Source organism: Pseudorca crassidens, chromosome 13 (assembly GCF_039906515.1).
Source record: "Pseudorca crassidens isolate mPseCra1 chromosome 13, mPseCra1.hap1, whole genome shotgun sequence".
Lineage (NCBI taxonomy): Eukaryota > Metazoa > Chordata > Mammalia > Artiodactyla > Delphinidae > Pseudorca > Pseudorca crassidens.
In genome coordinates, this window is record NC_090308.1 from 88,583,037 (window position 1) to 88,607,581 (window position 24,545).

At 39.6% G+C, this 24,545-nt stretch overlaps 3 long non-coding RNA genes across 7 annotated transcripts in view; 1 reads left to right on the top strand and 2 right to left on the bottom strand.

Moving 5' to 3' along the window:
- LOC137204860 (uncharacterized) overlaps positions 1 to 7,221 on the top strand; it is a 55,839-nt gene extending 48,618 nt beyond the window's left edge. For 3 of the 5 annotated variants that reach the window (XR_010933892.1, XR_010933877.1, XR_010933884.1), the window contains one exon: positions 7,032 to 7,046. This is a non-coding gene — a long non-coding RNA (uncharacterized lncRNA). Of the gene's footprint in view, positions 1 to 7,031; positions 7,051 to 7,206 lie in introns of those variants that run through there. The other 2 variants (XR_010933883.1, XR_010933888.1) reach the window with 2 other exon arrangements.
- On the bottom strand, positions 6,786 to 13,573 carry LOC137204861 (uncharacterized). Its single transcript, XR_010933894.1, has 4 exons — positions 13,429 to 13,573; positions 11,834 to 11,851; positions 9,993 to 10,128; positions 6,786 to 7,339 (listed from the first exon to the last, which is right to left on the bottom strand). It is a non-coding gene; the product is annotated as an uncharacterized lncRNA (long non-coding RNA).
- Positions 13,574 to 16,717: 3,144 nt separating this feature from the next.
- On the bottom strand, positions 16,718 to 24,211 carry LOC137204862 (uncharacterized). Its single transcript, XR_010933895.1, has 3 exons — positions 23,736 to 24,211; positions 20,297 to 20,388; positions 16,718 to 16,887 (listed from the first exon to the last, which is right to left on the bottom strand). It is a non-coding gene; the product is annotated as an uncharacterized lncRNA (long non-coding RNA).
- Between the last annotated feature and the right edge of the window lie 334 nt (positions 24,212 to 24,545).

A 24,545-nucleotide genomic window follows, 5' to 3' on the forward strand; every position in this document is an offset into this window, starting at 1 on the left:
TGCTTTGAACAATCACTTAAAGAATGAGGAACTCTATTATATGCCATCATTGGGAGAGGAGCTGGTATCACTTTCTGGAGAGTAGCTCTTGGTACCTAACAACAATCCTACATCAGGGGTTTACCCTAAGGAAATCAAAGATGTGGGCGAAGATTTATCTACCAGCATGATGTCATAAGATTGTTTATAACCAAACCCTAGAAGAAAGCTAAGAGCCTCCAAGTTGGGACTGGTTCAAAGAAAAACAGCTCACCGTCTGAAGGAATGCGCCATGAAGCCACTAAGAAAAGAATGACAAGAGGTCTCAACCAGAGTTAATGAATGGGCTTCAGGAGTTCTACATTCATAATATATCTGTGCGTTTTTCCTGGGAGATGATGCAAAAGCTTAATCAAATTGTCTGATGTAGAAGAGTATTTAGTGACATGGCAAAATATTTTTGATACTTTTTTAAGACAAAAGAGCAGATTAGGTGTGTGTACATGCAGAGGTGGCTTCTATTTCCTTCAAGAAGCTGTTCATTGTTTACAAACATTTGCTCAATGAACATATATTTTTATATTCAGAACATGTTTAAAAAACTGAGAGTCTAAGAACTTCAAATTCTTTAATGTTTCATTACTAAAGCCAGTCAAGTTTTCAATGGGGAAAAAGGAAAAAAAAATGCAAAATTCCTCTACTTTTAATATGATGGTTTAATCAATCTTCTAATTGTGTTAGAAGTGTTAAATTTTTGTGAAAAAGTGTATCCTTCTCCTACAAAGTATTCATAATTCATGTCCCTTACATGGAAATATGGAACCAAAAAAGTTAGAAAGTAAAATTGCTTGATATTCTATTACTTAAGTAAGACTAATGATAAGGCTTTGGAATAATTTTCCTTCCTGTCATCTGCTCTCCTTCCTCCCTTCTGTACACTGGCTAGGGTGATTTTTCTGGGACAAAGCTTCCATCATATTGGATATCAAATTTTATGTTCAACTTTTCTCCATTTAACATTGAAATCAATCATTTCTCATAAAATCAGGGGATTCATAACCGTGATTTTTTTTTGTGGGCTACAAAATATTCCACTGAGTGGGTTTACTGGTTAACCATTTTACACATTTAAATTCTTTCCAACTTTTCAGTATTATCAGACAATAACCGTTTTTATGCATGAAAGCTTTTTTCCATATTGAGAATAACGTTCTTACAATAAATCCATAAAAATGAGTTTGAGGTCAAAGCAAATGAACATTTTTAAGGCTCTGAGGTACCTGTCTCCAAACTTCTTTGCAAAAGACTTCTGAGATCTTACACTGCCATCAGCGATGTATCACTTGGTATATAACCTCTACTATAACTGTTGGCTTACTTCCTCACTTAGAGTGCAAGTTGTTTGAAGATGGGGTGTATTTTATTAAGTGTTTACCCCCAGCACCTGTGCCTAGCACAGCGTAGACGGTCAATAAATAATTGCTTAATAAGGAAAATCCCTGCCAATACAAGATGTATGTGTGTGAAAGACAGACTGTGTGTTTTTCTCTAACTGGATAGATGAAAACGTGTCATCTTCTTTAATGTGCAATTTTTTTGCTTATAATTAGTAATTAAATTTCTCTTTTAGATTATATTGTAAAAATTCAGATTCTCTGAGGCAAATGGGCCTGGCACTACCCATTAGCTATATAACCTTGGACAAGTTCTATAACTCTAGGCCTCAACTTCCTCATCTATAAAATGGAGATAAGCTCCCATATCACAGAGCTCTTGTGAGGATTACATGAGTTAAAACACATATAAAATTAGAAGAGTGCTTGATACACAGAATATGTTCAATTAATGCTGAATGAATGAACATGCGAATGCAAACAGTAGTGAAGGGCTTAAAATGAAATGGTCTCATCCCACTCCCACATCCAGCACTCAAGAAGCGACCGATTCTTTACGCAGGTTTTTAATTGTAAAATACGATATGTGTACTGAGAAGTGCACAGAACAAAACTGTCAATGTGACAAATAAAAAGAGAATACTCACATAAACACTACTCGAATCTGAAAGTATTGATACTTGTCAGCATCTCAACCCCCCCCCCCCATATCCTTTTCTCATCACAAGCTCCTTCCCTCTTCCAGGTTAAACACCATCCTCACTTCTTGACAATCATTTCCTTTAACCTGCATGCATCCCTAACAAAAGAGTTTAGTTTTGTCAACATCTAACTTTATGTAGAGGATCATAGTATATGAAGTCTTTTCTATCTTATTTCTTTCTCTCAACGTTGGTTTAAAAAATTCATCCACATTGCTGCCTGTAGCTCTAGTTCATTCAATTTTATTGCTGGATAGTGTTCCCACTGTACGAATACACAAAATTCATTTAATTTTTGACTCTTAATGGACATTTGGTTTGTTTTCAGTTTGTGCTAATGCAAATCATGGACAGGAATCCTGCTGTACCGGTTATTCTGGTGCATTTACACAGGGCGGGGGTGAGGGCTGCTGGCTCACAGGCTATTTATGTACCTTCAGTTGATGGAGAGTGCTAAATGCTTTCCAAAGTGGTTGTGTCGATTTGTACTCCAGTATAAACAGGGTAGAAGATTCTCATAGTACTTCAGGTCTACAATACCTGATACCGCCAGACTTTATTTATGTATTTGTCAATCTGATTGGCATGTAGTTTCCTTGGTTTTGACTCACTTTTCTCTTATTAATGAAGTCATACACTTTTCTGTGTTTACTGGCTGTTTGGATTTCCTTTTTCATGAGGTTTACATCAATAGTTATTTTTTATTTATTTTTTTATTACTATTTATTTATTTTTGGCTGTGTTGGGTCTTCGTTGCTGCGTGCAGTCTTTCTCTAGTTGCGGCGAGCGGGGGCTACTCTTCATTGCGGTGGCTTCTCTTGTTATGGAGAACAGGATCTAGGCACGCGGGCTTCAGTAGTTGTGACACGTGGGCTCAGTAGTTGTGGTTCGCAGGCTCTAGAGCGTGGACTCCGTAGTTGTGGCGCACGGGCTTCGCTGCTCCGCAGCATGTGGGATCTTCCCGGACCAGGGCTCGAACCCGTGTCCCCTGCCTTGGCAGGCAGATTCTTAACCACTGCGCCACCAGGGAGGTCCAACTATTGTTATTTTGAACTCTTCTCCATTTCCAAGTAATACTCTTACATGACTATTTTCTCACTAAATTGGAGGCATTATCTGTTCACTTTCTAACTTACTACTAAGTAAGGGTTTAGTTCCTTTACACTCTTTCCTATGTCCACACTGCTCTGTAAAATTATGTCATCATGAGTTATTCCACTGCTCATGATCTCTTTGACTTGTAGTGATATACTTAAAAACCTACATTGTTGATCAACTATAAACTCTCTCAATGTCACGCTTTGTAAAATGAGGACATTCATACCATCTTCCCTTTTTTCTACCTCCTGTCTACCTTCCAAACCTAGCTTTTACGTTGTCAAAGTTGAAATTTATACTCTGTTCTATGTGCAGTTAAGTCTTCTGTTATTCGAGAGTCAGTAAGGAGTAAGGTTTAAGAGAACAGGCAGAGAGCCTCAACTCAAAGCCTCAATCCAACCTTAAAATAGGTACAGCCTGGGCAAGTTCCTTCCCTGTCTTAGTTACCTGTTCTCAAAAGTGGGAATGGGGCATCCCTGGTGGCACAGTGGTTCGGAGTCCGTCTGCCGATGCAGGGGACACGGGTTCGTGCCCCGGTCTGGGAGGATCCCACATGCCGCGGAGCAGCTGAGCCCGTGAGCCATGGCCGCTGGGCCGGCGCATCCAGAGCCTGTGCTCCGCAACGGGAGAAGCCATAACAGTGAGAGGCCCGTGTACCGCAAAAAAAAAAAAAAAAAAAAAGTGGGAATGATATTAGCACCAACCTCATAAGGCTATTCAGAGGATTAAATGAGTTAATATATGCAAAAACACTTAGAGCCTAATATATACTAAGTACATACTAGTACACAATACATTTCAGTACATACCAACTTAATACTAATACATACTAAGTACAGTTTACTTTAGTTATTAGTGATTACATGCAAGTTGACGATAAAAGCGGCAAACCAAGACAGTATTGCCATTATTACAATTACATTAATATTGCCCACTGCAGATGTACTGTGTCTCTGTGTACAGACTACACCTTGTTCCATACTGTGCCAGTGTCACTGCCCTTGTGCAGGGTGACCATATACCCCAAGCCGCCTTGGGCTGTTCCAGTTTATACCTGTTGTCCTGATGTTACAGCATTAGAGTGCCTCCTTACACTATTGAAGTGTAAGGAGTTTGGACAAGTTCTGGTTTGGACAACAAATTAGACAGGTGGTCATTACCCCTGTGTGTCACTGAAAAGGGGGACATCTATAGTGTCAAGTTTAAGTGGATTCTTCTCTTCCTCACCAATAGTACGTTAAAAATCAATGATAGTTTAGTTTGCTTCATGTTTATGTCCATATAGCCTTTTGTCCTCTGGAGTTCAAGTTCCTTCTCCTCTTCCTCTCCCTCCTCCCTTCCAACAGTGCCTAATACCAAGTAAGTACAATATGCCTCAAGGTGTTTCTAAGCTCTCAATCACACAATCAATAGAAGCCTCTCCACTCTAGACTAGCTGCAATCTGCACCGAATCCCCTATTACCTTCCTTCTTGGTTTATTGCCTCATTTTGCTGGATTATTTCTATAAATAGCTTAAGGTGTAGCACAGGAGGTCAAATTTTCAAATTTCTTTGTGTACAAAATATCTTCTTCAGCCTCCACTTATGACTGATAGTTTGGCTGGATACAAACCCCCAGGGTGAAAATTATGTGCCTGAAAAACTTTGGAGGTATCTTTCTAATGCCTTCCAGGATCCATGGTGCTGATGACAAGTATGATAAGGTCAGATTTTAACTCTTTTTTTTAGGTGGCCAGTATTTTTCTCTCTGGAATGGATGTATCCTCTCAGTATTTTATTCTATTTTAATTTATTTTTTCAGTATTTTAAAGTTTCACAATGAAGGGTGCCTAGGTATGAGTCTATTCTTGCTCATCTTGCGTAACTGTTTTCAATCTGAGGCCTGATGTCTACTTTCAGCTGTGGGGAATTTTGTTGCCCTTTGACAGCTTCCTTCCATTTTTGTTCTGGGTCTGGAGTTTCTAATAGTAACATGTTGGATCTCCCAGATGCAGCCTCTCTAACATATTTCTATCACATTTTCCATTGTGTCTTTCTTTTTTATATACTGAGAAAATTTTTAAATTCCTACTGAATTTATTTCAGCAACCATATTTTCATTTCCAAGAGACCTCTCTTGCTTTCTGACCATTCTCTTTTTAATTAACACCCTAATCTTATTTTATAGCTTTTTTATAGCTCTTTTTAAACCTCTCTCAGGATACTAATTAGGGTTTTTTCTTAAATTATTTTGTTCCCTAAATTGTCCCTGGTCCTACTAGGATACGTTTTCACTCTTTTTCCCCCTCTCACGTTGGAAGCTTTACTCGACTATCACGCAAATGAGTTATTTTCTATTTAAGAATGAGTGCAGAAAGCCCCCTGAAGTCAACGATTGATTGGTTTCTTATGCAGGAAAAAGCGGGGAGTAACTGTAATAGGATCTCCCCCAAACACAATTTTCTAGGGTGTAAAAACTCACACTAGCTGCCCTAGTTCTTGCCAGTTTCACTGGTTTCAAAATGAAATCATTTCATTTCAGGAGTGTGAGGGCGGGGCTGGGAGTCCACTCCTCCAAACACAACCCTTCAATGAGCTCCCCTATTTCAGTCACACTTTTAACTAACTCCACCCTCTCTCCTACATGCGCATCTGAGCATGGGCCTACTTCTGCAGGTGGGGTCAGAATCCTCTTCAGTTGCAGGTGGTCGCTGTGCATATTCTAGGTGATGCTTTCCCTCTGTTCTACTGCTTCAGTTTCACACTCTTCCACTTGTCTTCCGTCTTTCAAAACTATGTTGAAACCTCTTGATTCTTGTGGGCTTATATACTTAAACCCTTTGATACCATCATTGTAGTGTCTTGTGAAAATGGAGGAGAGCTAAAAGGGTTCTCAGTGCCTTCTGAATCTGCTATTCTGTGCTCCAGTGTTTAAACTTCTTGGTCTTCCCCAGTGTCTATCATTGCTTTTAGAAATACAATCTCCTGGTCTATTCGTGAAGGAAATGAATACATCACATCTAAAATGACAAGGAAGGCGGGTTAGATGCTCTAGGGTCTTGTCGTACTCTGCCATTTACTAATAAACCACTACGTGCTACAAATTGTAGGTGCTCATTTATAAAACGAAAGGGGGTAACCCTACACGAACTATAGATTTCTCCTACTCTAACATTTCATAATTTTCTAAGTTCTTTTCTTAAAATTTCTCTATATTATCATTAATTTTAATTAAAAAAATAAAAATCTAGCTTTCTCTTTTGAAAATCAAAGAGTAATTCCCATAATCCTACAATAATGGAATAATTAGTTCTGAAACCTGTCAAGTTTCATGTTTCATATGAAAAGAAAATCACATTAAATACTTTTTAAAAATTAAACATGAACTTTGTAGCACAAAGACAAGGTTCCCCCCAAATGGTGTTCCTTTATTTACTAGAAATGTTCAGCTCTGCATTAAAGTTGAAAAAAAAGAAATATATTATTTTTGAGGTACAAAAATTTCTTATGAAAATCAATTTTTCTTTTCTGTCCATACAAACAAAAGTATGGAATGACATTAGAGGTCAGGTTTAGTTGGTAATAGAATGTAGCTTCTTGATATTTTTTATTTTAGGAAAGGAGAATATCAACATCAAAACTTTTTTTTTACTTTTATTTAAAATGAGGCCATATTTTCCTCTTATAAAAACAGAGTTCAGCTAGACCTGTCAATTTTCTCATCTGTAAAACAAGAACACTGAATCAGCTGACTATATTCATTCAGAACTCAATTTCTTTATCGTATGATCACTAAGGTTCTCCCTAAATCTAATATACTAAGGTTCTAAGGAAAGGAAAATATATTACTAACGACATGTTTTGATTTTTATTTCTTAGAGTTCAAATGTCCACCATTCACCTTGGTCTAAGCTTAAGGAACCATTCAAGGGGATACAATGCAGATGGGAGGGGAAAACAGAACCCTCACACAAGCTGTGCCGTGTTGCAATCAGGCTTCCATTTGAAAAATAACCTTGTCTATAGCTTTAAAGTGATAACTTTGTACCTGCAGTGCTTCTTGTTTCAAACGGATTTTCTCTGGCTCTTCCTGAACACTTTCTGAGGAATCATTGACCTCTTCGATTTCTGAGGAGGAAGGACTCTCCACTGTCACAGTCACAGGAAATTCTGATGGACCTGAGTGTCTGAAGAAGAAGATAGGAAATCACAGAGTTGTTACACTAAAGTGCAAAGAAAGAAGACAAGATTGTAAAAAAAGATAAAACAAGCCAGATCCAAATATCCAAATATTAGAGGACATTTAACAAAAGTGATCTGAGGTATCATTATTTATAAATGTCTCTCACTGCTCCTTAGTCTAAAACAGGCAATGACTAAGTAAAATTACAGGAACTTATTTTTGCTATGTTACTGTACAGACCTCTGTTGTACATGGTTAGGATTAGTAATGGGAATTGCCCATATTATTTTATTAAGTTTCTTTCACAGAAGCCAAGTGAAGAGCCAAGGTAAACATTTTTTCTCAGATCAACTTTATACTGCAAATGAAAAATTTATTCTTCACCATCAGACACAAACAGTCTGGAAGAAAATGTAGTTTTTCAGAGGAAAATACATCAGTAAAGGGACTGATGAATAATCAGAAAGTCAACATATCTAAGCTGGGAATAACAGACATTAGAATTTTAAAAAAGAAATCACATACACATACACAACTAAAACTAACCCATCAAAAATTTCATCTTCTCACCACACTTAAGCCAAAACTAGGGTAACAGTAATACAATTCTCCCATCAAGATTCACTGCCACTGCAATGTTGTTCAATAGGACAGTTCCAAACATTTAAAACCTGACCTGGCCACAACCCCATAAAAGTCTACAGATCATAAAGAAGTGTGCTGGGATTATATAACCATGCAGAAGACAAGTCACTAGGACATCATTTTGACAACAAGCAGCAAACCCTGCAGCACAGGAAAACTGTAACAGGAGAACGAGGTGCACACCTCTCTCTCTGGGCATGCAAGGGCAGGACTGACACCCAAGATGCTCTTCTCTCAACCTCAGCAGTGGTGCCTTTCACAGAGCAACTATGCAGTCTCCCAGAACCACTGGGAAGGAGAATCTGATACTGACAGTATTAGCTTGCCATGAGGCCATAAGCGAGGGAATGTGTGTGGCCTTGGTGAGAGAGCAGAGGTTTGGGAGATGTTGCTTTATATTGGTTTTCAGATCAGGAATTTGTACATATAGCCCGCAAACAACGTTTCTTGAAAACATGTGAACATTCTTCAGTATGAGAGCTCCATGTGAGGGGTCAGAAATGGCACTCAAGTTCGTTTCACTGGGTAACAGCTGATTTGCGGACTGGAAAACAGGCTTCCTTGTTTACAGGCATAACCACAAGGCTGCCAGTTGTGTGCCAAATCCACAAAACTACACAGTTGCATTGGGAGAGCGACCAAACATGTTTTACATGGATTTATTTCAGAGAGGGAAATGCTTCTTGTAAGGCTCTGTCAGTTTAAAAAGCAAGGAGAATGACCATCCACCTTTCCCAATTCAAGTCCTATATATCATAAATATGATAGCTAAACACCAGCAACTGATTACATACATCACGAGCTTTGATGAATGGAAAGCCCCTAAAAAGATATCAACAAAACGAAGTTAGATCTTCATGTAAATACATCACCAGTTAAACCCAGTTAATACAACTATTTAGTATTATGTACAGTATCCACACAGAATTGTGTATAAAAATAAATAAGCTCAAAACAAGGACCTGGAGGGCTCTGCTATGGAGAAAACTGAACAGAATTCAGGCGACTGGCTCGGTAATAACTCTCTGAACTGCTGAGAGGCCCCTTCAGTTCCTACGTTCAGGATGCTTGAGATTTCAGTCTCACTTCTTTAAATGGTGATATTAATCATTCTCTAATTTACCACCCTGTGTGAGGAGGATGGACCTGAGATTAAGTGTCTCAGGAAGAAGATAGGAAACCACAAAGTTGCTAAACTCAAGTGCAAAGACTGGGGATTCAACACTATAGTTTATGCAACAGCAATTCACATTACCATTTGCAAAAAAGTAGTCGGTTGTCCAATGGGGATTACAAACATCCATTTAACATGAGCAACTGAACAGATATTTTACACAGTAACTACTTCAAGTACTATTTAAAATCAATTCTCTTTGTCTTCTTAAGCAATTGTTAATCCCCAATTTCGTGAATACTACCAAGTCAGTCACTTGAAAATCATCTAGAGCAATCTATTTCACTTAGCAAGCCTAAAGCTATAGTTCAACCATTTTATTTACTGTTCTGTGACAAAAATTACTATGAACAGCTATCCCCTGGATAAGAAATCAGGTAAAGCTAGTTTGACTCACTAAATCTGATTTACTGAGTTAATAAGCCAGTTGTTTTAGAATAGGTCTAATGCATAATTTTCATCCATTCTGTATTAAACTATTTCCCATGTCTAAAATGTCTTTTTGCCCATTCGTACATATCCAAATTCCTACTTCTGTGCTGTAGGGCTTCACGCAACTACACCTGCCTTTAATGAAACTTTTCTCACATGCACAATTGGTGATAATTTTAGTCTCCTCAAGACTCCCACGGGGTTAGCTCTGTTGTGACACTTGAGAAACAACTTGAAACTCCCAATTACTTTTTGTTTTTCTTCCTTAGAGGGCTCATTGGGCAGAAGCCATGTGTGAGTTATCTTTTTTCCTCTATAGAAAGCACCAGAGACCGCTCACATAACAGAAGTTCCAAAATAAAGGACTCTGAATGATTGAAAAAGACAGGGAATGCAAACACGTTACCTGTTGCTTTTTGCACGTTCTGCAGTACGCCACGGCCGGAAACCAGACACACCAGGTGGTAGAGGTTCAGGACCATAACATTCTTTACCAGCAGAGTGTTTCCTTCCATTACTTACAGGTTGCTTTGTGGCCAAGCCTATGTTTGACAAAGCATGAAAAGAAGGAATCAAGATGCACCAAAGGTCTACAGAGCAACTGTCACATGTGTACACTTTGAGAGGAATCAAACAGGCACTTGACAATGATGCCAAGGCCATTAAAAAGAGGATCGTTTTGTACAAAGGTTTTACATAAGCCAGCATTTTTAAAAAATGTAAGTTCTCTACAGTAACAAGTTATTTTAACTAAAACAAAAGTATTGAGATGTGCAGAAATGCAAAAATAAATTTTTAAAATAATCCCGAAGTATGATACATTTTATGTATTATGCAGAAACACTCAAGTTTACTGAATCTTAGAACACCTTTGGCATTTCTGAATCTCAAGGACACAGAAACACAGATACACCCATGACTTCTGCCAAACAGAATCTTCAGAATTAGACCAAAATTTCAATTTAAGATGAATTTTTCTATGTAAAAACAATAAAAGTTATAAGGCTGCAAGTTGCTGGGTGGTAGGTGAGTCAATGTTACTCTCCTATAAGCCTGTCAACCTTCACTGCTCCTTTGATTTCATACAGAAATCACACAAAAAAACAAATGAAACCCACTGGATAAAAGAGTGAAATGTGGAGACTTATCCTATATTTCAGTAGTAAAGAGGCAAGTATCTTTATATGAAATATTTGGTTGCAAAAACTAGACCTACGTGTTAATATTTTATTTAGAACAAGCCACATATTAAAATTCACATTTAAATATTTAATTTGAATTTACTGAAGACAAACATCATAGGTTAAAATGGTTATATTTATCCTTCAAAGCTACTATATTTTGTGTTATTTTATTTATTTATTTTAATAGATCTTTATTGGAGTATAATTGCTTCACAATTCTGTGTTAGTTTCTGTTACACAACAAAGCAAATCAGCCATATGCATACACATGTCCCCATATCCCCTCCCTCTTGAGCCTCCCTCCCACCCTCCCTATCCCACCCCTCTAGGCCATCGCAAAGCACCGAGCTGATCTCCCTGTGCTATGCTGTTGCTTTCTACTATAGTTTAGCAGCATTAGGATGCAGGGTAAAATGGAGTGTATGTGGTAATATAGGACAAATATTTCATAGAGTGTAGCTTATTGATAATCACCACACGATCCTGTGTGATTTATATGCCTCTTAAAAATATATAGGAGCTCAGTTCATTTTGTGCTATTTTATTGTGTCTTTTAACTTAATTACGGTCAAAAAAATGTTTGTATGCATGTGGTTTGTATGTGTTAGCTTCCTTTACTTTCAGAAACGAATGCAAATACATTTGTATTAAAAGTTTTTTAAATTACACTTTCCTTGTTAGGAGATAAAAAAAATTTCTAATAAAAGTTCCCATCTGGGGCTTCCCTGGTGGCGCAGTGGTTGGGAGTCCGCCTGCCGAGGCAGGGGACGCGGGTTTGTGCCCCGGTCCGGGAAGATCCCACGTGCCGCGGAGCGGCTGGACCCGTGAGCCATGGCCGCTGAGCCTGTGCGTCCGGAGCCTGTGCTCCGCAGCGGGAGAGGCCACAACAGTGAGAGGCCCGTGTATGGCAAAAAAAAAAAAAAAAAAAAAAAAGAATGCTTTAAAAGTTCCCATCTGTTTTTAGGCATACATAATGACAATATAAATGTGACACAATTCACACCATTATTTCACCCTGTACTCACCAGGATCTAGGTATATACCCAGATACTGATTGGCTTACCTCTATGTCTCCAAATAACTGAGGCAAATAGAAAAAAAAGCCCAAGAAATAAAATTACTCTTAAAATAGCTCAATGAGTTTGTATATTTCAGTTATATTTCCACTTTGTTTCATCATGCTAAATAAAAAAAAAACGTTTAACTGTTTTCTTCTCATTCCATGATGCCCTATTATATACCACCAGGTACTAATTTTACAGAATTCCTAATATACATGCTTTATTAATATATATATTTCCATTTCTAATATCATAGCAAAAGTCAACTTAGCTATTTTAAGAATACTGTACACATGATATAAATTTTTAATAATAATATCTAATTAGTGTGATACCACAAATCTTAACTTCTTTGTATGTACTATTTGATTATTCAAATATCACTCTCTTGAAATAACAATTGGCAGACAATCATAAGCTTTCTTTTGACTTCATAAACACTCTTAACAACTTATTTAATACACTATTGTCCAAGCAAGTTGATTAACAGAGAATCAAAAACATACATCTTTAAGTAGAAAAAAAAAGCTGTATATGAAGATGTTTACAATAGTTTATTTTAGGTTATTTCCAATTGTTCACCGATTTTTTTTTTTTTTTTTTTGCGATACGCGGGCCTCTCACTGCTGTGGCCTCTCCCGTCGCGGAGCACAGGCTCCGGACGCGCAGGCTCAGCGGCCATGGCTCACGGCCCAGCCGCTCCGCGGCATGTGGGATCTTCCCGGACCAGGGCACGAACCCGTGTCCCCTGCATCGGCAGGCGGACTCTCAACCACTGTGCCACCAGGGAAGCCCTTGTTCACCAATTTAAAAAATTGACCAACTCAATGAAACCTTGTGAATACAATGTTAAAAAGTATAACTATGAATCACAGAATTTAAATTTAGTATGAAAAGAATGGCAAATTATATTGAAGTTATGTGGAATTATGTTTATAGACAGCAGGAAGAGAAAATAAAAATGTAAATATTGCTAGATAGGATAATGCAATTAGAGGTGGTCTTTTAAATTTTTCATTTTTATGCTAATACAATACCTTTATAAAACCCAAAAATCTTCAAACAACACATTTTAAAAAAATTGTGGTAAACTACACAAAACAGAAAAGTTATCATTTTAACCATTTTAAAGTGAACCGTTCAGTGATATTAAGTCAACAAATTTTTAAAACTTTCAGAGGGAACCTGAATAAAAGATGTGTTTTCCATTGGTGATTTTAATGTATCTGGTATATAACTAAAGTCACCAGAAAACTCTTTCTGGGAAATTGGCAGATCATAAACATAAAATATTTATTTTGCTTTATATCAAACCTTATTGTTTTGCTGTTTCAAAATTCAAATTTACTCACAAGAAAGAGTCAGTTTCATATTAGATTTGGTTTCACAAATGCTGCTCCTGCTATTCATTCTTATCACCAAAAAAAAAAAAAAAGACTATTTGTGACTAACGATAATAAGTTCCAGAAAATAAAAAGTTAAAAGGTTTTCAATCTGCATTTCTGGGAACCTAAATTAAAGCATCACACAACATTTTCAAAAACAGAAAAGCCATTTGATTTGACTAAAAACTTAGTTTTAAGATGGCAGAAAGTACCTTGATAATTTTCTTTTAAGAAAGAAAGAAAAACAAGCCATTAAAGAGAAATTCTTCCGAGCGAACTGAAACATGTTATGTATGTCTGACTTGGCACTCCTTCCATCTGGAGAACTTTTTTGATAATTGCTTTCATCACAGAATGATCTAAAGTAAAATGAATTGAAGTTAGAGTAATTATTTCCCAGTGAGTGGCTATTTCCATTTAAAACCAAAAGCCAACTAATTATTGCTTTTCCCATAAATTTAAATATGAAATCTACATTATGTAATTATACCCTTAATACCCCTTTGTGTATTCTAATTTCTTCCTCAGAAACCTAAGATGCCATCTTGCAGACTGCCCACAATGGCTACTATTTTGGCAGCAACAAAGGCCAACTTTAAACATTTTGCATCTAAAGTGGCTTTGGATACCTTTGGATAGAAAGTACAGTCTGAGCACTGTCCAGACACTTAGATACCTAAAGGGCATCTAAGATAACAAATCAAAGTCCTGATATTCCCTCAAAAGCTGCTCCTCCCATCAGCCCCCTTTTTCTAAGTGATACCACCCAGTTGCACACATAATCATCAACGACTTGTCTCCTTGTTACTATTCCCTTCATACCTCACAACTAATCTATCTGCAGGTCTTGTTAGCTACACCCTGAAAACACAACCTGAATTCAACCACTTTTCACTTGCTGCAAACTTCCAACCTAACCTAGGCCATAAACATCTCTTATTTGGACCCCTGTGATTGATAGTCTCCTAACTGGTCTCCCTGTTTCTCTTCTTTATCCTCCCAAGTCCATTCTCTATACCAGGTCATCTTATTCAGATACTATTTGGATCATGCCTTTTTCCAGTTCAAAACCCTCTACTCATTTAGAATAATCCATATCTTTACTCTGGCCTTCAAGACTTTACAAGAGCAGACCCCTGGCTAGCTCCTTGACCTCATGTCACACCACATTCTTCTTCACTCAGTACTCTGCCCAGATTGGCCTTCTTGCTTTTCCTTAAATACTCCACCGACCTACATGCCTGCATACTCATTGCCCCCTTGTCCTGGAATGTGCTTACCCCAGATCTTCCATGGCTTGCTCCTCTCTTCATTCAGGTCTCCATTCAAATGCCACTTCTCCAGTGAAGCTGGCCCCTAACTAACCTGTCCAATGGAGTCCTACCTGCCCCCCTCACTCTTCTTACATTAAGATATTTTTGCACTTCCTACTCTCTAAAATTATATTACTTATCTCTTTACTAATTTCTATCTCAACTCCTTCACTAGAATGTAAGCTCCATGAGGGCAAGACTTTTGTCTGTCTGGTTCACTGCTTTATCAGTAGTGCCTAAACCTGCATCTGGCACACAGAAGGTATTAAAAAAATTACTTGTGAAACTGACAAATGAATAAAGTACTCCTTGCAAGAATTCAGAGGTTGCACAAGAAGCAAATAATGCTCTTGGTGGAAGCAGGCTTAGTATCTAGGTTCACCTCTATTCAGAGTAGAGATAAGAACAATTTACAAGTATAAATCACTTTAATCAGTAAATTATCTGCTCAAACCATAAGGGAAGTACAACATTAGAAAAGTACTGTTTTCTAGGATACAAACAATTAACAAATTCAAACAATGTGTGTATAGAGAATACACACTAAAAACCTATCATGAAAGTATGATGGTCAAGAACTCTTGCGGTAAAAGGTCAGACAAAAACCAGAACAAATGATCATGAATTCTAGTAGTTCTGGGGCTGAACAACCTACTCATTTAATCAAAAGGGATCATCGCAAAAGCACAGGTATTAAAAAATATTACATGAAAGGAAACTATCATGAGTCATTTAAGTGTTGAGTGGACCATCACATTAAAATAACTAGAGTCTTTCAACGCCCCATGACATACAGAAATAGCAAGTCAGACATATGGATCTAACAGCATATGATACAACCCTTACAAACTGTCACTACAGAAGAAGGGACACCCGGTGTAATTAACCAACTAGCCAAATGAATACAAACAGCCAGTAAACCTCACCAGTAAATCAAATGAATACAAAATAAAACAAAATGTGGTTATTCTCCTATCAGATTAAGCCAAGATTCTGTAAGAGAAGTCTTTAAAATGTCTATACCCTTTTGATCCAAAATAGTCAGAGATATAGGTAAGGATATATATCAGAGTACTTTTTGTAACTGAAAAACTGGACATACCTTTTATACAAGATCGGATAAGCTATGTGCACTGTGGCATATTCATATAATGGAACACTGAAGGGTCACAAAAAAAATGATGCAGTAAGGCTTCCCTGGTGGCGCACTGGTTGAGAGTCCGCCTGCTGATGCAGGGGACACGGGTTCATGCCCTGGTCCGGGAAGATACCACATGCCGCGGAGCGGCTGGGCCCATGAGCCATTCCCGCTGAGCCTGCGCGTCCGGAGCCTGTGCTCCACAACGGGAGAGGCCACAACAGTGAGAGGCCCGCGTACCACAAAAAAAAAAAAAAAAAAAAAGATGCAAATTTACTGACATGCTAAGATGGTCATACTGAATTAACTGAAAAAAGTTATAAAATTTGGAGTAATCCCACTTGCATAAAAAAGGGAGAGGTACTCATTTTTGTAGTCTTACAGTTTTTAAAAAGTGCTACCAGCCAGTGTTTGTGAGAGGCAGGCTTCATTCACATCCACTCTTGGGGTGGACTACAAATTGGCATAGCCTTTCTGGGTGGTAATTTGGCAATGTGTATGAAAAGTCTTAAAAATATGTCACACTTAGTCATTCCACTTGTAGTACCTTATTCTACAGAAGTAAGCCCGATGGACACAGAGATGTATATATAATGTATTCACATTGTTTCTGACAGGGAAAAGCAAACTGTCTCAATCTAATTGCAAAGAATTGATTAAACTATGGGACATCAATATGATGGAACACTACATGATACCTCATTAAGTGAAAAAAGCAGGAATATGAAATAGCAAGTATACTACAATTCTATTTTTGTAATCTCTAAGTGTACAAATATACTTATAGAAAACAATAAAAAGACTGAGAATATATACACCAAAATGAACAGTGATTATGTCTGGGTGTTAAATTTATAGGTAATTGTTCTCTTGTTACTCTGTATTTTCTGTAAAGAATATATGTAACTCTTAGAGAAAGTTTAAAAGCAACATAAAAGCTATCAGAAAAATGAGGCCTTAAAAAAAGTCCTATCACAACAGTATCATGCCAAAAGCTAAGCATATATTACATTAAAAATTCAGTATTTTCAATTTAAGAATTTACCCCCAAGCCATAAATCCTCACTAAGAGATTCTGCAAAAGCACGAGCACCCAGGTCACCAACGAGCTTGTTGCAGTTCAGAGCGATGCGCCTCAAACCAGGCATACAGTCAAGATCAGGTCTCCTGGAACGAAGACTCTCAGCCCAGGTTTCTTCATGCCTTCTGGTAGTCTGATACTTCAAAGATCTAATGGGACGAAATTAAGATGCTTCAATAAGGAAACAGGACGTGCCTACTGAGCATGGCTCATTACGTCAGAGATTTACACACACACATATCACGCATATGTGCCAGGAGCATCAAGCTGAGAAACTGAACAGTCAGTTCTGCTTTACGAGTCCAGTGACCCACATTCTAGTCGGTCAGGGATTAGATTCCAGCCACTGGATGACCTGTTTTTGAACAGTTATGTAAAGCTGGATAACTCAATTACAGTCTAAGAATTATTTTCCTTATCTTCTAAGTCAGGGACTTGATTCTAAATTCTATCATTGCTGAGGCTCTAAATTGCATCATTCTGTCCTCCAATGGTCTCCAAACACCTGACTGGGCAACCCATAAGAAAACTTTTTAATATGCATCTTATTTTTCAACAAATTATATACACAAAGTTCTATACATATAATTTAGGTACATTATAAACTACACAGATATTTTTAAATGATACAAAGCTAAATAGGTTCTAATATTTTCTTTTCCTAACTCCTAAGGCATTACTGAATTTTATTTATTTTTAAAAAGTATTTATTTATTTATTTGTTTCTTTGTTTGGCTGTGTTTGGCTGTACCAGGTCTTTAGTTGCGGCCTGCCGGATCTTTTACTTATTGCATGTGGGATCTAGTTCCTTGAGCAGGGATCGAACACACGCCCCCTGCATTGGGAGCGCAGTGTTAACTGCTGGACCGCCAGGGAAGTCCCAGGCATTATTTTTAAAACTATATTTACAAAATGGATCTTACATGCTACCTAGGGTGTGGACACAAACTTCAGAGGCCTGGACCATGCACAGCCAGTTTGATGTGCCTTGGGAAGATAATGGTTTGACATTTAACCACAAGTCTTGTCTTAAAGACATTCAATTCTTTATATTCATAAAATCAATTTTGGTAACAGGGAACACTGACTTTAAATCAAAAAAGTCTTGTTACATTCTTGAAAACATAAAAGACTCAAAGTGCCTTTGACACTCTAAAAGCAAAATCATTAGTGTCATTTTCCTATTAACAATGGCTTATAAAAGCTCCAAGCAGAAATAACAGCAATCACTTACACAGTGCTTAGTATGTGCCAAGCACTATTTATACAAATGAGTTCACTTAAACCTCACAACGAGGCATAGACGTTAAGTGATTTGTCCATGGTCACTAGCTATGAAAAGGGAGAAAGGGAATTTGAACCTAGGCCATTTGGCTTCGGCACCCAAGTTCTTGACTGTTCTCTGCCCGAGGGGTCAATGGACTTGCCCTGTATAGGCTCAAAGAATTTTTCAATTTCTAAAATCTAAATTTAAACATTTCCAGCTTTGTGGGCTATACAGTTTCTGTTGCAACTACTCAACCCCACTGGCGTAGGCTGAAAGTAGCCATAGCTACCATGTAAACAATGGGTTCCACTATGTTCCAAAAAACTTTCTTTAAAAAATCAGGCGACGGGCTGGATCTGGCCCACCAGCCATAGTTTACCTATCCCTGATCTGCACCATCAAACTATTAAAAAGACTTCATGTCAAATTATTAAATAATTTAGGCCTAAATACAGTAATTATAACCACTGTAAAGTTGTTAAGGCATTAAAAACTGTATTTACAAGTTGCCGATGTAGTGATGTTTATTAGTTTATAAACTACAGCAGCTAATAGACACTTGATTCATTTAAATCTTGAAGACTATAAAGGCATAGTTTCTTCACAGCATCACAATCAATGTTTTCAGTAACTAAAAATACATAGAAGTATTATTATGTATTATATATTAAATCTCCTATTTCTAAAATTAAGTGGACTATCTTTACTAAATGGTAGAATCCCAAACTGAAAACTGGTCTTATTCTTTCAACAAAACGAAAGATGCACTCACAGGTATCAAAAGACAAAAATTAACTGCCATCTGTGTCAATGTATTAATGTGCTTCAATCACATATGTTTTCATGAAAGTTTAAACATAAAATCACCTTTAAGATCTTGGCCATGTAATCTGCTCCCTGCCATGTCAGATTATACCCCGTGAAGTTTACTGTCTTAAGAGTGATAGAGTTCTTTACACCTTGCCAAATAACTAAAAGGAAAAAAAAAAAAACCCACACACACAGTAAGATGAAGAGCCTATACATTTGTCAATCTTGACTTATTTGCTTTTCTTGAGTCAATTGGAGGTTTACAGCCACATTCTTAAAATCATTAACTACAATCTTCCCAAACAGGTAATTGATGAACTGATGCATTCTAAAGCTTGTCAGTAACAAAGTTATTCCAGTTTACAGCAACAGTTTAATTCTATTTAGATACTAAAACTGAATACACTGGATACTGCAAACTTTCTTCCCAACCACTCAGTAAAGTACTACATACTTTTGAGACAAAGGAAAAAAAAGAAAAACCTAAAGAGCATAAGACTCTTCCGATTTTCAGTTCCAATGATACATGCCAACCTTGATGATCAATCAGCGATTTAAATGTCAACTATAAACCCAGTATTTTATTAGCTGCTATGCAGTATACTAGAGCAATAGAAGAGGGAGGACCTCAAACCCTCTGTTTCCTCAAATTGAAAGGCAGGCTTCCTTACCCCTTCAGACCACTAATGGACACAGGGAACGTACACTAATGTTTCAGGACCCCAATCAAGAATCACCTGCTTTGTGATTAGGTCCATCATACACCCTCACCAACACCACTGAGTTTGCTGCTCCTACGGGATGTTACATATATTTCCTATTTGAATACATACCACAGTGCATTATAATTATGATTGCAGATAGATGTTCTAACAATTTAAAGAGAATGATGACTTTTTTGCTCTTTACATCTTGCTATTTCCCTTCCCATAATATTTCTTGAAGAGAAACCATAAAAATATAAAGAAACACAAAAAACAGGAAATATACAAAACGTGTGGTTTGTGGCTTAACACAAACTTAAGTAAGATTAATTCTGACAGTATCCAGCATGACAAACTTCCATGGTACAAATGAGAATGGACCAAGGTTTGAGCAGGTACAGGAGACAATCCACGCATGCACAACACCAAGAAAAGGTAGACAGGAAAAGGTAGACAGACATGGTGTGTAGGAAATCACGAGACCAGTCCGATGGGAAGAGACTTAAACAAGACTGAAACTCACTTTCGAAACCTCCGTCTCCAACTGGACAGTTCGCAAGACACAGGTTCACCAAAGTGGCCAAATATTCAATCCCTTTAATGGGGAGGAACAGTTTAAAATTTTATTGCTTTAGTTTGCCCCAAAAGCAACTATCAAAGGTTGGCAGGACACAATGAAGGCTTAATTTTGTTAACATAGTTAAGTCTCTCTCTCTCAGAACTAGCCCACTTAGCTCCAGGTTCCTTAGCGCACCCGATGCACTTACACAGCCTTCATGAGCTTTACACAACTGGAAGGTCACATCTTTATTTCTTACCGCAGGAACACGACTTCTGTAAACTTCATTTCTGTCACAACCTAAAGCAAAAATATTGTAAAATGAGTGGTTTAAACCATACATTTTATCATCATTAAAAAGCACCTAAATAAAAAGAAAAAAAGCATCTGCTCTGTGCTAAGGATTAGAAACGACTCCTGCCCTTAAAGCCTTCATTAAGGAGGAAGATGTATAAACTCAAAATTTCAATCACATGAGATAAATAAACATAACCTTTATGCATAGAGGTGCCTATGGAGGCAAAAAGTTATATCTAAGTGACAGCTTCATGAGAACCCTGAAGTAGAATCTAGAAAGATGAGGCTATGCAGAGTTGGAGTAGGAGGTGCATTAACTGCAGAGGGAACATCTGTGAAAAGACACTCAAGCCTGACTCCTGCTGGGCACTGTAAATACTTCAGGTGGGGACGACTAAAGGCCAGGGGTCCAAGTGTGAGAAGAGACACAAAGGAAAATAGAGATGCTGGCAGAAGCAAGCCTGGGAGAGAGCATGGCTTTTATCCCACAGGTGACGAGGCCTGGGACTACCACTAGCTGAGTAAGGGTGCCTCCGCTGATTAGAAAAAGGCGCCCCGCTGCTGAAGGACCAATTAGACAAAGGGAGTGATCCCAGAAAGTTCCCCTTCCTCAGGGCCAAAGAACGCCATGACGGGGCTTCCCTGGTGGCGCAGTGGTTGAGAGTCCGCCTGCCGATGCAGGGGACACGGGTTCGTGCCCCGGTCCGGGAAGATTCCACATGCCACGGAGCGGCTAGGTCCGTGAGCCATGGCCGCTGAGCCTGCGCGTGCGGAGCCTATGCTCCACAACGGGAGAGGCCACAACTGTGAGAGGCCCGTGTACCGCAAAAAAAAAAAAAAAAAGAGCCCCATGAGGCTTGGCCCAGCACAGTGCAGACTACACGCCTCCGTGTAGAGCACACGCTGGGTGGCTAGTATGAACTAACTCTGTGTGGGCAAGCCATTAGCAGCATTATTTTAAGCATAGCTTTTTATGTTACAAGATCACTCAACCCGAGTAGGCAGATGAACTTAGGGGAGCTGAGCCCAGGAGCTGTGAAAGCACCCAGGAGTTTCTGCCATAGTCTGGGCAAAATGTAATATGGATGAAGAAGCAAATTTAAGAGGAGGCCAAAATCTACAAGCTAGCCCCACTGGATTCAAGACATAAAGGAAGTTCAGTGAAGGAACTCTGAAGAGAAAGGGCTCAACAATAAATTTTTGTTACATTCAATGTAAAATATGTGGCAAAATTAAGTACAGTGGCCTTTAAGGTCCTTTCCAGCTCTAATTTCTTTTGATTTCTAACTTATTACTCTGCTTAAGTAAAGTCCCTTCAGAGGTACAGAACAGTTCTTACACCTGAATGGGATGCAAAGAATAATCTGACTTCTGTTCACCAGGGGATGAATTGAACTGTCCTTGCAGGAGAGAGAACAGATGGTGTGAACCCCAGATCCTAGTAAAGGGCCAGGCACACGATAAGTATTCAGCTTTTCGAAAACAAACAAACAATCATTTCCTTTCCTAGATCTTCACACCCTTCCTCTGCTGGCTACTTTCTCTCAGCTTATAAACATCCTCAAATATACCCACTTAAAAAACTCTCAGACCTATGACTCTTTGGATATTCTTGTGGATAACCTAAGTCTCTCCCATGCCTTCAAACACCTGTCCTTCCAGAAAGCCCAGATCTGTATCTTGGGCCCAGACCTGGCCCCTCTACCAGGCCCCTCTAAAGCACTGAAGATCAAGTAAGATCCTCTCCCCACCTCCAATCCCTCTCTACTGTGCTCTGTATCTCACAAAAAGATGCAGCTATAAACTGTCACCCACACTTGCTGCCCTCCCTTTTCTAACTGGTCACCAGGCCTCACCCATTCTCTCTCAGATCTGCAAAATCCAGTTCCACCTTTTATAACTTAAGTGGGACCCTTTGATTACAATTCACGCTGCACCCAATCAACTGCCTTCCACATGGAGGTCCCAGTGAGCCTCTAAACCAGAATTCCATTTCACTGTTCTTTGGTGTTTCCCACAGCCTTCAGGATAAACATCCAAACTTCTGACATGACAAACAAGGCCCCTTTCTGTGGGGCCCCAATAGGTTTCCAGTATCAACTCTCATTGCTTTCCCAAACCCTGAGTTCCAGTCCTGTACCTGAGTTTTGCCATATTTTTTTATATTTCTCAAACTTTGACACACACTGCTCTCTCCTGCCACCCCAGGAGCTTCTACATATCCTTAGAAAGGATGGCACCTCCTCCAAGAGCCTACCCTGAACTTTCCCTTCCAAGATTCTATGCTCTGCAAAGGGGAAAGATGGCGGGGAGGGATACATTAGGAGTTTGGGAATAACATATACACACGACTATATATAAAATAGATAATCAACAAGGACCTATTGCATAGCACAGGGAACTCTACTCCATATCCTGTAACAAACTGTACGGGAAAAGAATCTGAAAAGGAATGGATATATGTATAACTGAATCACTTTGCTGTACACCTGAAACTAACACAATATTGTAAATCAACGATACTCCAATATAAAATAAAAATTAAATTAAAGAAAAAAGAGATTCTATGCTTTGTAGCACCAGAACTCACTTCTTCCAGAACACTGACTACTGTGCTTGTGTTTACTTGCCACCCAGTAGAAGGGGAGCTTACCTAGGGCAGAAGCGTCGTCTCCAGCAGCCCTTGGTTCTGACAACTCATTCAAGTACCAGGATACTTTACACACATAACCTGCTTAATTAATTCTAAGAACCCACAGAAAGAGTGGTTTTTAATGTCATTTTACAAGTGTGGGGATTGTAGCGCAAAAGAAACCTGCCCAGGCCACAGAGAGCATAAGCCCTGGAATTCAAACTCTAAGCTGCCTTCACACTGGTGCTCTTTCCACTATAGGATACTATTGAAAAAAAATTTCTTTTTCCTGAGCCCTGTTTGAATGGAAAGGAAATGAAGCTGGGATATATCAATTTCCTAATCGCTTTGGTCTGTACCAGGCAAAGTCATTCAACACACCAGGTAACATCTGTGCAACCATTAACGACGCTCCAAACTGTGCTAAGTGTTCTACATTGTAGAGTCTACAAGCATTAACAGAGTGAGACCTTGTAACCTCCACAGAGAGTGGGTCCTGTTAAGCCCATGCAACAGATGAGAACACTGAGACCTAGAAGCCTTAAAGCACTCGGCCGGGGTCACCGAGCTGGCAGGGGTCCTAAGCCGCACGCCCCGTCTAGTGCACGCACACCCGGGCACTGGGCACCGGTTCTAGTGCCCATCCTCCACCTTGCACCATCTAAAACCCCGCTTCTCAGCGCCCACATGAGGGCCACTGGAAGCGGGAACTACAAACCTGTCTCGCCAAGCCGTGGCTGGAAGAAACTCTGGATACAGATCACGGGCAGAGGGTGCTCATGAGCGGCGTCCAGTCAACCCCACGGAGGCGGTCGGCGTTGAAGTCCAGCAGCCCTCCCACAGGGAAGCGCGAACGGCGGGCAGAGGCAGCGAGTCCTGCAGCGCACACAGCTCCTCACAGCGCCAGAAGTCGGCCACGCTGTCGCGGCGCAGCTTCACCGAGTGATCATGGCCGGAGCGTGGCCTCGGGGACGCTGGCTGCGGACACGATGCCCACAGCCGCCTGGCGGTCCCTGCTCGCCTCCCGGTCCCTCGGGCGCCCACCGCCCGGCGGCTGCGGCGCCGCAGCGTGGGCAGGACCCACGTAGCAGGCGGAAGACGCAGGGCCACGGGCCCCAGCTACGCCGGCCCCCTCCATGCCACGACCCCGTGACCCCGCATCGCCGGCTGTTGGCGCCGGCCTCAACGCCCCGCGAGACGCGGCGCGGCGGTTTAAACTTCCGGGCGGGACCTTGGGGGCGGGGCTCGAGGACGTCAGCGCACGCCCTGTGCGCCAGCACGCAGCCCCGCCTCCCAAGGGGACCCGGCTTGAGGAGCAGTGGTGGAAGCTTCGAGACTAGGACGGCGCGAAAGGTAGGCAGTGTGGAGAATTTGGGGTTTCGAAAACGCGTTTGCTGACTGATCCAAACAAAAGTGAGACATGATTGTATCAGCGCATTTTAAAAGTAAACTCCCACTAAGTGTCTGTGCTCGCGCCGCCCAGGAGAGAGTGTGCACTTCGTGAGGGACACAGGAAAGGCTGAGTGAA